Source organism: Camelina sativa, chromosome 5 (genome assembly GCF_000633955.1).
Source record: "Camelina sativa cultivar DH55 chromosome 5, Cs, whole genome shotgun sequence".
NCBI lineage: Eukaryota > Viridiplantae > Streptophyta > Magnoliopsida > Brassicales > Brassicaceae > Camelina > Camelina sativa.
In genome coordinates, this window is record NC_025689.1 from 20,621,654 (window position 1) to 20,622,014 (window position 361).

Genomic DNA, 361 nt, shown 5'->3' on the forward strand with positions numbered 1-361 from the left:
CTCATCATGGTTTTTGTATATGGCATTTATCGCAAAATATGAAAGGTTATGCTCGTAACGTGAACAAAGACGTTGTTGCATGGAGATTCATGGAGTGTAGTAGGTTTTACACAGTGGCTGAGTTCAACATTGCTTACGCATCTTTTACGACAAGATATCCTTCTGCTGCCAAGTATCTTGAAGAATCTACCCAGAAAGAAAGATGGGCACGATGTGTTTTTCCAGGAGATAGATACAACCTAGACACAAGCAACTGTGTTGAATCGTTGAACAGTGTATTCAAAGATGCAAGGAGGTACTCCTTGATACCCATGCTTGATGCAATACTTAAAAAATTCTCTGAATGGTTTAATGAACATCG